The 15,912-nt window shown below is 32.1% G+C and overlaps 1 pseudogene; it reads right to left on the bottom strand.

Moving 5' to 3' along the window:
• LOC106466580 overlaps window positions 1–15,912 on the bottom strand; it is a 34,167-nt pseudogene that overhangs the window by 15,959 nt on the left and 2,296 nt on the right.

Genomic DNA, 15,912 nt, shown 5'->3' with positions numbered 1-15,912 from the left:
TATATATAATATATATATATATATATATATATATATAAGAAATGATTTTATCCAAACTTCAAGGATACGTTTCAAAGTCATGAAATCTGTTAAAAAAATTCAAGCACTTTAAATGAATTTGAAGGGGCACTACACATGCTGTCAGTTTCGATTTATAAATTATTTATCTCCCTACATGTTTAGAAAACTGTTACACATTTTCACAGCATACATGACATAATAATACTTGCATAGTGAAAACCTCTAAGACCAATATTTAAGATCCCAGCTTAAAGAAAAATGAAAGTTAGCTCGTTCAATTTTCCTTTAAGTTTTTACTTAAAAAATAAAAAAGCTATTATTATAGGCTTTCTTAATTTAGTGAGGAGATAAATTCTAAGCATATAACTCTGGACACTTTTTCTTAGACCATAAACTTTATACTTAAAAAAGATAGCTAGACAAATAACTAGGTGTAATATGTTTGCCAAAAATTAAAGAAGTATCTTGTGATAAGAAAAATGAAATTGAGAGTCAAAATTTGGAAAGCTTATTTTAATGACTTTTAACCCTTCATCATCTCCACCCATATATTTACATCCATTATGGTAATGGGAAAAGCCCTTCCATCACAATGACAGTACTGAATCCAAGACTGTATTAATCCAAATATTAATTTAAGAAATTTGTGATTTTATTGGAAACAAATGAAAATCTCTGTAAAAAAAGTTGAAAATATTAAAGATTCATGGTGAGTGTTCTGTGGTTTAGTCATTGTCCAAATATGATACCCAGATAAGTCATAACAATGCTAATTACATTTCCTGTGTGTTTGTGTGTATTAGACTTGCAGGAAGAAAAAATGAAAAGTAATAATTTCAGCAAAAGAATTAGCATATGCATAGTGGACCACAGTATTAAAAGGACTTACTTGGGAAACTGTTAAGTATGTATGTATATATTAATAAAAAATTACTTAGTATTTATCAATAGAAATTTCCGAGAAAATTTAATTCTGAAAAATTGCGATAGAAGAAAAACATGACTATAAATCAAAATAAAAAAAAATATGTTTAGCAAAAAGTTCAACAATTAAAAATTTGTTATTATTACTATTATTATTTTTGTCTTTATTTAGGTAAGTATGAAATATCTTTGAATGATCTTGTATATTTTTCCCTTCAAAATGTATAATTTTAACAAATTCTAAGCATTTGAGTTTTTTTTTTTTATAAAACTAGTTTAACTGAAGAAAGAAAACCTTACCTGCTGCTTTATGAAATGTGCCTGTTGGGCAGCAATCTGGTTACGCAGGTTGTGAATTCGCTGTTTAGTTTGAGTAATGTGTACATTTAATTGTGGTGGTGAAGGTCCTCCTTTACAAAACTGTTGAGGCACGTGCAGCTGCTGTTGCTGTTGAATCTGATGAAGGACTTTGATCTGTTGTAACAACTGATACAGAAGTTGCAGAGTTTGAGGGGCCAATGGCTGGTTTAGAATCTGAAATAAAAACATAACCAATCAATGTATAATGTGTGAAATAAATGTAAAATTTTGGACATGACATTGTTTTGTTTTTCTAAAAAGAAAGAACTGTTGATAAAATATCTTCCCAAGTATCCTGATGCCTTTATTGGCAAAACCATGTTAGTATTAAATAAAGCATCTGTGATATATACAACTGTCTTTGTTTTCTTCAATTCTGTAATCATGGAGTTTCACCAGGAACTGACAGTTTCGAGTATTAATATATACAAATTTCTAACCTTTCACATCTATATTTTGATTCCACAAGTTCATCATTTCTGAAAAATTCTCTGAGAAATATTTTTGGGCTCATTTTACAGTCCAAGTTTACTAAAAAACATGGTTGGTAAACTGAAAAAAAAAATGTCACCACTAAAAGTTTCTATACCGTTTCAGCATTACCATGGAAGAAAGGCATTATGAATTTTAATTTACAGTTGACAGATAAAGTAAAATGAAATAATAATAAACAACAATTTAAACTTAAGATGATTCCAAAAATACCTGTGGGTTTAAATGTCCGGCTTGTACTGCCATCTGTATTTGCTGCACAAGTACTTTTAACTGTGTAGCAGAGGGCTGATTCTGTTGGTTCATTCTTCCTGCTTGTCCACCATGGGAATTCTGTGGTACATTTAATTGAAAATGGAATTTAATAGTAACCAAGTTAACTGTCAAGCACTCTTTTAGTTTTTGACACAATCACTTAAAAAAAAAGGGGGGGGGATCAAACAACATGTATGTAAACTACAGATCTGCAGCTTATTTTGTTTTTTCATGTTTTATCTAAGCTGGTGGAAAGATTAAGTATTTCTACTTATTGTTTCAAGTGTCCCACATCACTCCTCAAGCTAAGCCAGGTAGTTTGACTTGCTCAATTTCCATATGAACACACGTGCTTAGTAGCATTAATAACGGGACTATACACAGGCCATTGATGTGGTTTATTAGCCTCCTTTTCTTGGCAGGTAATTGTTTCACCACATTTGGGATCACTGTCTTCCCGAGGGAATGACATGATGGTTTAGAATTTGTTTTATATGAGGGTGCCATCAATTACATAAAGATTTAGAACACCATTGGCTGAGATGTAGTCCACACTTGTGCTGGTCCCGTAGCATGCTTCACTGTAGATGTTGTGCTTTGATTATGACAACATTATCTTCTCTGCCAAAACAAACTACTGTTGATTGTTGCCAAACAATTTGAATTAGGATTTATCTGTAAAAAGCTCCTTTCGTTAGGGCTTCGCAAATGGTAGAATTTGCTCATTGGGCTCATTAACCTCTCAACAGATGGCAAAAAAAAACAAACCTATAATGCTCAAAACTGGCATTTGATACTTGCAGTGGCTAGAGAACATATAGCCCATTTTGTAGCTTTGGCTTGAAAACAAACATAATGGCATATTTCAATTACTTGGATAGTTAATAATAATTCGAAACCCTAATTTTGATTATTTAATTATTTTTGTGAGTCATGACACTAATCAATTAAGCTGAACACACTTGAATTAATTGAAAATACTAATGAAAAATCTTAATAGTTGGAATAACCAAAATTAACAATAATCAGAAAAACTAGTTGATTATTTTCATGACAATAATTGACGTAATCGATGCTAAGAGGTAATTTAGTGATCAATTTTCATCACTCAGCTCTAACCCTCATCATGCTTTTCTCATGCCATTTTATGAAGTCTGAAGCCTATTTCCATCTTTTGTGACCAATTTTCATCACTCAGCTCTAACCCTCATCATGCTTTTTTCATGCCATTTTTTGAAGTCTGAAGCCTATTTCAGTCTTTTGTGATCAATTTTCATCACTCAGCTCTAACCCTCATCATGCTTTTCTCATGCCATTTTTTGAAGTCTGAAGCCTATTTCAGTCTTTTGATTATCCTTCCCAAGCACTGGTTTTTGTTCATCATCTTGTTCTGGAGAAAACATTCACATTTGTACTTACATTTAGAACACTTGGTAAGATCTTTACAGGATACACCCGAGAGATTTTGTATCATTTTTTGTTGAATTTGGACTTCACACCCCAACCGTTTCTATTATCAACACTACCAGTTTCCAAACAAATAACTTAATTCTGAAAGAAATCATGTGGTTCTTCTCATGAAATTAATTAATTAATCAATCAATCAATTAATTAATCATACAACAGTATAATTTATATCACTTCTCAAGATATAAATAATAATAATAATAATAAAAAAAGGTTTTTTTAGAAATGTTAGTCTACCAACTAATGAAAAATGTCTTCAACACCACAAAAAAGTATTTCCAGTACAATGCACCCAATGACGTTACAGTGTAAACAAAGTAAAATTATCAAACATAACAATAGAAAAATAACTTTTAAATTTGAATTTTTTTCTCATTCATTTTGGATTAATTATTTAGTAAGAAGCATATTTACAATACTCTTAACACACTAACAAAGCACTAATATTTTTTACATTTGCACAAATGTAAAAAAAAAATTCTTAAAAATATTCCCTACATTGTATTATACGACCTTTAGTGTTAACTTTTTGTGTGTTAAAAAGACTTACTAACAGCTTTAACAAATTGTTTGTTTTAGATTTTCATGAAAAGTTACATGAAGGCTATCTGCACTAACCGTACATAATTTTAAACTTACAGACTAAATGAAAAGAGGATTGTCAACACCCACCAATGACTCCTGTGATACTCTAATAAAATAGTGGGATTTGACTGTCATTCTTCTACAATGGGAAATGAACATGGAACCTCAACTTTAGAGAGTAACATGTTAACAACTAGATCAAGTCTGGCCCAGGTGTAATGAAAATATTTTAAATTCAAATCTCAACTGTTACTAACAAGGCTTTCTTTTCTATGAAGTCAGACAGTACCTTAAGCTTTTAAGCCAATTTTTATTCACTTTTTTTGATGTAAAGAAAAAGCTACAAAGTCTGAAACATTAAGTACAACTCCACCAACAATGATAAAATCTACCAACAGAAATTCTCATGAATCCTGATTCCATTCCACTCTTTCATCTCAAAATAATGAAAAAGGTGCGTGGAAAACCATAGTTTAAAATAATACGGACATCACCGAACGTGATTACATTGGATAACTTACTTCTTATCTTTTGAAATTATTGAACAACAGTGTTAGCATATTTAAATAACATCCATTCCTTTTTAGCACTTTACAAGGGCATGTGCTCCAATCATTCTACAGCCAATTATATGATGCAATGCAAAATTTGTGCCTTTTTATGGTTTAAAACCATATTCACGACTATACAATGACCTTAGGATGATAGTGTGATTGAAACTACTGATGGTGTAGTTTTTATTATAATAAAAAAAAAAATGTCAGGGAATGAATAAGTTACACACACACACTAAAAAAAACTACAACACAAAACATGAAGTACTGTGATACAACACCTACTAATTAAATATTAAAATAAAGCTGGTTATATTAACCTAGAAAACTCTATCCGAAAAATGAAACTTTCTTTTTAGTACTATTGTTGAACCTGTACATCTGCAACTGGGCTACACATAAATCAAAACTTAAAAATATCAAAATAACCATATTGAGTTTTATATAAGGTATAAATAAACCCTACTATCTTTAACTATTCTACTTACAGGACCGAAGGAAGGTGTTTGTAAAATAACCATACTCAGTTTTACATAAATTATAAACCCTACTATCTTTAACTATTCTACTTACAGGACCAAAGGAAGGTGTTTGTTGCTACTGTAAAATAACCATATTTAGTTTCACATAAACTATAAACCCTACTATCTTTAACTATTCTACTTACAGGACCAAAGGAAGGTGTTTGTTGTTGCTGCTGTAAAATAACCATATTTAGTTTTACATAAACTATAAACCCTACTATCTTTAACTATTCTACTTACAGGACCAAAGGAAGGTGTTTGTTGTTGCTGCTGTAAAAGTTTTTGCATCAGGGCTTGATTCATGCCAGTAATACTGTTTCCAAGGTTGAGACTAGACTGCTGACCACCAATGACAGCATTACTAAGTAGACTAGAAGCATTGCTGTTTAAAGCTGTGCCCTATCATAATAGAAAAAAAAATATTAGATGTACGCGTAGGTGTGTGTGAATATATATATATATATATATATATGCAAGATACTAGGGAGGATAACCAGCACCAACCCAACCTAGTTTTAAAAACATACAATATTTCTTATGTATTATAATGTATTCAAACATTGTTATATGTTTGAATGTTTCCATATACAGGGGTTGAATGAAATAATAGAAACTCTTGTTATTTTCTACATTTTATTTAATCACATGGAGACTGTTTTCCATGAGCAAACAATACAGCATTAACACAACATGGATTTGATGAAACAAGGTGTCCTACATCACAAAATTAGTCTGCATCAATAATAATCCAGCTACAAGTTCAACAACTGTCATTGAAAAATCTGATGGACGGTTTTAGCTTGATATTTTTGGAATCTATGAAACATAATAATATACTATTTGTATACACACAAATTTAATGACATAGAATAATTTAGTTACATTATTAAGTGCTTCTTTTTTACTCTTTTAAGACACCAAAATTTGGAATAAAAAGGGGGGGGGGAGTAATTTTCATTATTTGGTTTGTTCTAAATTTTGCGCAAAGCTACACGAGGGCTATCTGCACTAGCCGTCCCTAATTTAGCAGTGATAGACTAGAGGGAAGGCAGCTAGTCAACACCACCCACTATCAATTCTTGGGCTAATCTTTTATCAATGAATAGTGGGATTGACCATCACATTATAATGCCCCCACGACTGAAAGAGCAAGCATGTTTGGTGGGACGAGGATTTGAACCCGCGACCCTCAGATTGCGAGTCAAGCACCCTAACTAGCTAGCCATGCCGGGCCTTCTTCATTATTTGCTCAAACCCTTTATGTATTAAGTATAGTTTCACTTCTTTAACCACATGCATTTAAAAAAAAGTTTAGTGGATGGTAGTGTTGTACCGCTATAAATACGGTAGTTTAATATTCAGACAATTTTTTTTTATTATTATTATTAAATGTTATATTAAAGAATGGATTCAATCTATATAACTTGAAATATTACATAAATAATTAAATATCAACACTATCCAGTAATTTACTTTATTATAACTATCTGATGATTGATAATAACTTATTACATTCTAAAAATTCAAAACAAATTTGGCTTTATTTACATATGTATCTCACAGTATTGTTCTTTATTTTCAATTTGAAAAAAAAAAAGAAAGAAAGAAAAAAAGACAGTTATCCATATTAATGCACCTATATATATAGTGGTCTAAATTTTGATACAAGAGTAAGTTAGTATAAGTTCTTGTGGTTTTATAGAACATGAATACTTTTTATTGAATTATCTTTGGGTTGCTAATTCGCAGATAATCTTAATTTTCCAAATAGATATTATCAGGAGAAGGTAGCTCAATTTAATTCCCAAGATTAAAAATATTACTTAATTGTTAAGATTATTACCTATTTATCAAACTAGTTACCTTAACTTGGTGCTTGAAACTATGACCTCCACTAAACCCCTGAGGTCCTTGGAATCCCCCAGGACCTTGTAAACCCACTCCTGGTCCAAAGGAAGAATCTTGGTGAGAGTAATCAGCCAGATTAACATCATCTATAACACTATGTCGCAACTTCTGATGTCCCACAAAGATATCCATAACATTGTTTCTACTGGCCAGTACTTGGAGTTCACCTTGTGAAAAATACACATTAAGCCTTTTAAAACTTCTTATACCACGTGTACTACACACAATTCTTTCAATAAAACTTATACCCCGTGTACTACACACAATTCTTTCAATAAAAGTTATACCCCGTGTACTACACACAATTCTTTCAATAAAAGTTATACCCCGTGTACTACACACAATTCTTTCAATAAAAGTTATACCCCGTGTACTACACACAATTCTTTCAATAAAACTTATACCATGTGTACTACACACAATTCTTTCCATGGGAGTAAAACTATAAAACAAAAAATTTACAAAAAAAAGTGTTAATGAAAATAAAATAAATTAAGATTGGATTCATATCTAAGATACACATTTTTCATCAATTATAAAGAAATAAATTCCACTTTTACAAGTTTTACATTGTGTAGGCCACTGACCATGTGCAAATTTCTGTAAATATTGTATGATGTCATTAGGACACATACACACAAAACGTTAGTTTTAACAGACACAAGTATTAGGTTAATAACAAAAGAAATGAAAATTCTATGAAAAAATGAAAAGATTTTATATTAATTTATATACAAAAGCTGCCCTTTTTTTTTTTTTTTTTTTTTTTTTTATTATTATTATTACATATAATCTTTGTCAAGTTTGTTATTGTAACAAAAATGAACGTGGTCTGCAACAATCCACAGACTCAGTACTCAGGGGTTTAATACACTTACACACTCATCTACATACAGGTCTTGGCATAGAAAATGGATAAAAATCATGCATTTTACAATAATTTAGAAATAACTTCTAAATGCACGACACGGAACTTTGGTCCTTTATGGTCAGTCATAAAGCTCAAATTTACTACAAGTGAAAACATTTATTTTAATTGGGAACAACTTACCAATTGCATCTTCCAAGTTCATGAGGTTATTTCGCAAAGCATTTTCTGCATCCTCTCTCTGAAAAATAAAAATCTCTTTCAATTATCTCTAAATGAATTTTGGGGATAGAAAAAAGAAAGACCTATACTGCGCTGATTTCCTTTTTTCACTGGTAAGGAAATTAGGTCGAACTAATACAAAAGAAATTAACTGTGAACAGCACAATTAAAACTAACATGTGGAATTTGATTACCAGGAGAGATGAAAAATTGGTTCCTGAATATATGTAGGTGGTCATCATTGTGATAGTTTATTTTTTGGACAAACACTAGAGTAAGTAAGAAAGGTATTTTTCCAGTTATGGTGAAACGGAATTAAGTAATTTTTTGCTGCATAAGCACTATGTATAAAATAATTAATAATTGTATACCTTTTATAGCCTTTTTAAAGCAAATGGCTTACCTTAAATCCCATTTCAGTTAGAATACGAAACTGCTTACTGGCACATATCAGATCTTTAGTGAGTGGTTTCCCACCCTAAAATAAATTGAATTAACGAAAAACACATTTGAGATATTATACAATGAACTTTCAGCCAAATCAATTAATTCTGTTTTTCATATCTAGTTCTACATTTTTTTCGAAAATATTAAACACGTAACGTAATGGCAGGATAGTTATCATTTTCTTTAGTTAAATAAGCATACACTTTTCAGAAAACCTTAATAAGGATCTCAATAATAAGAACAAATAGTATTTGACGTAATTTTTATTGATTCATTGTAAATTTTGTTTCTCACCCATTTTTTGGGTACCAAATACTTAAGAGCAAATTACGAATACAAACTTCTGAGTGCAAATAAAGAATAATAAGATGTCAACCACACCATATCTACTACATCTACTGCTAATGATGCCATTCACCCAGAACCAGACCTCTTCAGACTGGCTGGAATAGGACAAATATAGTAGTGTTCAATACACAACTTGTATTAGAATTTGTTTGAACACAAATTGTGTAATTTTTCAACACTATCTTATTTTCTTGAATTAACAGATTACATTTGATTAAGAAAAAATTAACAATAGCTTCAGGAAACTTAACATTTAGGTAACATTTTTTGAAACTCTACCTCAAACTAAAATTATTCATTCACCACCATCTGCTCACTCCAAATACAAATAAATGAATAATAAATCTATAAATAAATCATGATTTAATCTACAATACTTTTTTCACAAATAGTTAATCCTTTTCATCATGAAAGTGAATTTGTTTTCCCATGTTAGTGCTGAAGATTGACAGCTTCTGTAAATGTTGCATAAATACAACTAGCGACATCTTGTAGACAGACATTTTTAGTTTTCTTAATACTTCAACTAATCTGCTATATTGAAATAAAAGTTAGAATAAAGATGTTATTGAACATTAATATTTAATTTGATTTTAAGAAATTTATGTGTGTGTGTATATATATATATACAGTCTTCACGTAAACATCACAACTGTCAGTCTTTCACAGTTGCCATTTTTCCCTTAGACAAAACAAAAAACAACAAATTAACATTAAACATCTATGTCCTCATATTAACACATAAAACTAATTTCCCACAGTATTAGCTCACAACGAAGAAAATTTTACAACTTTTATAGACCTGTTGAACTTGTAATGCTGACATCTATTTCCTCTTCGCCTTATACTTATTAACATTATGTACTTATTTACTTGGATAATTATTGTGAGAGCCTCAAGACATATCCGTATAAAATTCATCACTGATGTTTTTCATAACTATTTTATTAATCATTCCATAACTGCCCAAAATGCACAATTGAATCGTCAACATTTGATGACTGTTCCAAATCCAAAATCACCATCTCACAAGAGACTTATGGAATTCAGTTAAAAGTTACTCCCTAGAATACCAAGAGCTAACAGATATTTTATCTCTGAATAATTCTACACAAAAAATGTTTTCTCACCTTCATTGGTGCCCAACTACTTGTATCAACTTGGCCATCAATCCAGTTTGGCATGGAAGAATTTCTAGGTTTAGCACCCCAATAAGGTGGTCCCATTGAACTATTGGACTCATTCCAGCCTGGAGCTCCTTGCATTTGCATCTTCAAATTTAGAGGCATATGAGACTCATCCCAGACTCCTGGGCCTGGTGAATCTCTGCGAGGTATGTCAGACCAGTTTTGGCCATGGTTTATAGGAGGTATCTTGCCCCACACTGAAGCCAGCTCTGGTTTATTTGCTGGATTCACTGACGATGGCAAACGTATCATGCCTGGACCTGTCTGGAACATACCAGATCCACCAGATGGCATACTGTTACCTGTCATTCCATTAGCCGTTTTAGGAGGGGGCCCATCTTTCCAATTACACACCTTCCCTTGTCTGTGAGGGTTTCCCCACAAAGAGGTGCCATCATCAAAACTAGATGCCGGATGACGAGCTGTGGATGATGAGAGATCCTCCCATCCTGAAGACTGAAAATCTTTCTTTGCTGTGGCTGCTGGTGCCCAAGTATCAATATTTGATGTTTTGTTTGGATGATTCCAAGTTGAGCCACTACTGTCTTGTCCATTTCTTGGACCCCCTGATCCATCTACAGACATTTGTTCCCATTAATGTTTTGTCAAAGCAATGTTTGTACAATGTTATATCATAAATCTACTTATTACAATAAAAAAAACACATTTATCTTGAAAGATGACAAAATTTGTGAAAGAATTTAAGTTAACAAAATCCCATAATATGTACGTTAATAAACCATGCAAAAACGAAGTCACTAAAAATGAAATTTATATTGTTAATAACATTTAAACATACTTCTCACATAATATCTATCTTTACAGCTCTACAACACAATTAAACTTATTATTACCCCAAGATGCTCCATGCCCAGGTCCACTCCATTGTCCTTGCCTACCAGGATTGGGAGAATTACCCCACATGTTGGTTCCATGTTCAACACCACCCCAATTATTAGTTTCTGATGGAGGCACACCTGTCCACATGTTAGTATTATCTTCCTCTTCACCCCATGTACCTCCAATATTTGTAGAAGGAGTGTGACCCCATGGTTGAATATTATTTCGCCCAGGAGCAGACGACAAGTTACCACCTTTATTGCGATGACGAATGTTGTTCTCCCAGACTTCAGTGCCATTGTTAACTGGTGCCCTCCACACAGAGCTGTTAGTTTCTTTAGGGCTTGAGTGAGGTGAACTTGGGACATCCCAAGATGTGTCTTGATTGACAGTCTGAAAATCAAAGTCAATTTTAATTTATACACATACACATCTTGAGTAAACACAGTCTTAAGTAATTAACAGCTCTATATAAACATTAAAAGTCTAAAATTCTGTAACAACAAAATACTAATAACTTACAGTTTTGCCCCATCCATCACTTAGAGCAGCTGCTAGACGCAGTTCAGTTAAATGATCTTCAACATGAGGTTTCATAGCAACTCCATCCTCCGTGTGTTCATTTTGATCATAGGGAGGGGTCATACCACTGTTTCCATCACCGTGGTCACCATTAGTTTGAGATTTGCTACAAAGCCCTTTCCCTGCTGCTTGGGCCCAAGTATTAGGTTGCTTTTGAAGTGATATACCTAAAGACAAAATTATAAATGAAAAAGATATACTGATCGTTGATAACTAAAAGGACAATTATACTTAACAGTATACTCTTATATCACAAAAAGTAATGTGGCAAAGATGAATGAAACAAACAAACAAGCATAACGCAGATTACGGCTTGTTCTACTTATTTCAAAATATTTTGGCAGTCTCTATTTAAATTACACTTTGACATAAAAAGTTTTTTTACGACAAATGTTACTATCAACATTAACCATGTGATTTCTTTGAGAATATGCTTACAATAACAGGTTTTTTTTTTCATTATAATTTCAGAGCTTTAATGAGACCATGGTTCTGTACTCTGACAAACTCTCATTCAACATTACCATATAATGTCCTTGAATGCTTCAGTGGACATAACTTGCAACAATATTCATTCCTTCAATACGAATACAATGAATTTTAAGAGATATTTCAAAATATACACCCTAACATTATACAATCATGCTGTGATCATATTCTAGATAGGAAAGAGTAGGGCATTATTACTGGCTCTGTCCAAGGAACAGAAAATCAGCATGCATTTTCATATGTCCCCCATTTTAAAGAAGCTGTACAACAAAAAGCCTTGCTCAATTTGTTTGAGAGCAAAGCCATGTTGGGCTATCTGCTATGTCCACATTGGGGAATCAAATTCCCAATTTTAGCAGTGCAAGTCTACAGCTGTTCCACTGAGGGATGTCTTGCATAGGTCACCAAAACAGTGAAAACATGCAAGGCATTTTAGGTTTGCTAATTTAAAAGTTCCCAAGTCTTTGTCAATCTCATTGTTTTAGGTTTAAAAGCATGCTGAAACTGAGTTACCAGCCTTTCAGTGAACTTGGATCTTTTTTTCTTTTCTTTTTTACCTAATAGATGACCAGCAACACTTATTCTTACTCTCTAACATAATTTTGTTTTCTCAACTTACTTTGATCATTACTATTACTTTCAGACGATGTGCTTGGTTCTCCTTGTCTCCCAGAAGAATTCCACTGAGTTCCAGAACTTACACTGTTAGTTACACTCCAATTTGCTGCACCAGGGTTTCCAGATGGACCTGGTCCCCAGGTTGAAGTACTATTGTTCAGTGAACTTTCTCCACCTCCAAGAAGACCAAGACGAACAGGAGGAACACGTTTTTGTTTGAACTGATTTTGTGAATTGACCACTTCATTTTTGTTCTCCTCAAATGGTGGGTCACAGCCTCCAGTAGCTCCAATTAATCCTTCACAATTTTTAAAAAGGAAATCAATATCATCCTGACAAGCCAAAGAATTACCATTTATTTTAGTACTTTTGGAATAACTTCTGGAACCAATACCTTTTGTTGTATTTTGATTATCACAAGCACCTTGCTTTGAAGAGTCCGTATTTGGAATGTAAAGCCCGGTGGATGAACTAGGCATGTCACCAGTTGGTCCCTGCCACTCGAAACTAAGGGTATTGGGCATGCTACTGGAATTTTTTTTCTTATTTGATTGGGCATTCTCATCTAAGTTGCCTAGCCTTATGTCATTTTTTGTATCCAAGTGACACTTTGTCATGTCAGCTACTTCTAGAAAGAAGTTTGTGGAATGGCTGGCAGTTTTATCTTCTTTGTCTAGGGTAGGGTGTATGTTCAAATCAAAATCTAATTTTGAATACAGACTTTTCATTGATGGGCACTTTCTCAACTGGTGCTGAGCTGGTTGCATATTCTGTGATAAAAACTGTTGTATTGTGCTTGATGAGTTGGATTGACAATTATAAAATAATGACTCACAAAGTTTGGCTCTACAGGTATCTGTTTTCACAGTAGTGAGACTACTGTCCTGAGACCCAATTTCCCCATGATCAGAGAAATTGGGAGATGGTGAACTTTGACTACCACTACTGTACGAGTCTCCCTGCACCTGGATGCATTTGACATCTTTGGAAGAATCTGAACACTGAATGATTTGATGAGAAGTTTCTTGAGGACAAAAGCCCCCAAGATGAGAATTGTAGTAATCAATACTTCCCTTTGTGGAAGCTAAAATGTCATTTGTACCCTGCACACCGGGAAAGCTTGAGCTAGTTATCACAGATCCAGAGGTGGAATTGGGGTGATAAGACCCCACTTCCATAATTATATTAGTTTGGCTGTCCCTTAAGGACTGTTCAAAGTTTTTTTTACAATCATTCATTGCCACCTTTTCCTGATTTGTTTGAGTTTCACTCTGCACCTTGAAATGCCCATCTAAAAATATAAAAAAAAACAGATATAGAAACCTATAAAACCCACATAAACTACTTAATATGATGATTGTAAAGTAAAAAACCATATACAAAATTCTAAGATCTACTGGGCCAACTACTACACTTTCATCACAGCAAGAACACTTATCAGAAGGTAAGTTGTCAAAACAACAGGTTTTAATTACTGTTCTGTAATTGGGTCATCTAACATAACACTACAATTAGGACCCTAACTAAGATCAACTGTCTTTACAATTATTTACAAGCAGCCCTGACTATAGTAGGTCATAATAAATTATAATTTTTTCCTTTACAATAATAAGTTTCATTTCTACCAAGAAACATCTACAATATATTAATGTGCAAACAAACTGAAACCATCCACGAAATTTGTCCACTAGCAAAGAACATATTGAAGAAACTTTCCTTATAATGTACGTCACCTCAGTTTCAATAAAACAGTGTTGATAGGAGTCTCAAAACTATAGTTTTCAAATATAAAAGTAAATACCTTTGAGAAAAAAAAAAGTGCACAGCAGTATTATTTAACATCTATTCAATGATTTGTTCCAAAACTACTCTGAGAATTAAAAAACAAAAAAACTTCAAACTAATATTTTCGAACGCAATAAGGAACTTAGAGATTAATTATAAATTTAAATTCAATTTCAGAAATTATCTTATTAATTCTAATGTTTCACATTTCACGTGCCACTAGAACTTGATAAAAATATAAATTACATTCTCAAGACATGGTTACAAATAATTTCAAAAAAAAACATTAGCAGTAAATCAATGTAGTATATAAAAGATAATTTTTTTAAAGGCATAACATTTATCCTATGACTGAATACATGATTATTCTTTTTAACAGATTTCAAAAGGTAATTTTTTTAAAACAAATGTTATTCTTAAATATTGGGTGTAAAAGAAAACCACCCACCTCCTCCATTTGAACTTCCTTTGTCTGTGGATTGCTTCATCAAGTGTGATTCAATGATCTTTGGTAGTAGAAAACAAGACTTGAAATCAGAAGACTACGTAGCTGGCTGCCCAAATTTTCTGAAGTGACAATTTTGAGTGATCCTGCATACCGTACAAGACATCAAATTATGTAATAATGAAAATAAATTCTCAAATTTTCAACAGTTAACATACGTTATATGGTATCTTAAAAGAATTCATCTGAAAAATGTCCGTAATATAAAGCTTTAACACACAGAGTGCTGATTTAAATATACAGGATTTTGTAAGTACTAAAAGATGCAAAATGAATTTCAAGAGATAATATTTATTAAGTATCTCATTCATTTGATGATATCCTGAAAATTAAATGGTGGGTTTAAAGTTTTTATTTTCCCAATATGTGGATGTCCAAGGAAAGCCAATAGTGAAGCTAATGGTCCCTTATTGTCTATCAATTATATCTCAATAAAAATTGGCAATCTGACAGGGGAAAGGAAAAAGAAATTACTTGATTTTCTTTTGGTGCAACTATTTTTGAAATTTAATAATAAACAAATAAAGAAATTGTGTTTAATTTTTGTAAAAAAGTAACAATTGACTTTCCTTTTAAGAATATTATGTTAACTAGCTTAGCTATCCAAAAATGCTTACTTGTTTTGGACACTGTGGTATTAAGGTTATAATATGATACATGTAAAACTTGGTATCTTGCTTCAAAACGATTTCATGGTCATCAAAAAATTTCAATATAAATTCTTTATGCCATTATTAAAATTTAAATAAAATTTTTTTTTAGAGAATTGACAATTTTTCTTGTATTAACATCACTCTACCACATGGATGAAAATTCTGCCGGTACTTACAAATACTGAGTACTGAAACTTATTTTTTAAGGCAGTACTAGTATCAGGACTTATTTGAACAGATTTTTCCTTTTTTTTTTTTTTTTTTTTTTTTTTTTTTTT

Source organism: Limulus polyphemus, unplaced genomic scaffold (assembly GCF_000517525.1).
Source record: "Limulus polyphemus unplaced genomic scaffold, Limulus_polyphemus-2.1.2 Scaffold2309, whole genome shotgun sequence".
NCBI lineage: Eukaryota > Metazoa > Arthropoda > Merostomata > Xiphosura > Limulidae > Limulus > Limulus polyphemus.
The sequence above is the reverse complement of the archived record's forward strand: the minus strand, read 5'-3'. Positions and strand labels throughout refer to the sequence as shown.